General features: G+C 29.5%; 1 long non-coding RNA gene across 1 annotated transcript in view; it reads right to left on the reverse strand.

The window, feature by feature from the left end:
* Positions 1 to 215: 215 nt before the first annotated feature.
* The window catches only part of LOC104985525, a 4909-nt gene continuing 4728 nt past the window's right edge, over positions 216 to 396 (reverse strand). The window contains exon 4 of the long non-coding RNA XR_824914.1: positions 216 to 320. This is a non-coding gene — a long non-coding RNA (uncharacterized LOC104985525). The remainder of the gene's footprint in view (positions 321 to 396) is intronic.

Below are 396 nucleotides of genomic sequence, written 5' to 3' on the forward strand. Positions count from 1 at the left end.
ATTCAAATATAATTTTATCTTTTGAAAAGCAAAAATAATCTACATCTAAATTTGTGGAATTAATATGCATATTTAGAGGAACTGTTGGACAGAAAATCTATATGCAGACATTCTCTCTCTACATACATCCTCAACTAGACAATAAAAATCACAAACCATAAATTTTCAATAACATTAAATACCCAGGGATAAATTTAACAAAAAATGTGCAATTAGAAAAGGAAACTTTATTGACAGAACTTTAACAGTCAAATACACAACATAAGAACAGCATAGATGGTTTCAGTTTATCTTCTTTCAAGCAAATGGCTGCCCTTCACCTATAATAAACATTTAAAAAGTCACTTAGCAGAAGTTTATTTCGATGACAGGAGAGGTATACAAAGTTCACTGCAG

Source organism: Bison bison, unplaced genomic scaffold (assembly GCF_000754665.1).
Source record: "Bison bison bison isolate TAMUID 2011002044 unplaced genomic scaffold, Bison_UMD1.0 scf7180017864049, whole genome shotgun sequence".
In the NCBI taxonomy this organism is placed as follows: domain Eukaryota; kingdom Metazoa; phylum Chordata; class Mammalia; order Artiodactyla; family Bovidae; genus Bison; species Bison bison.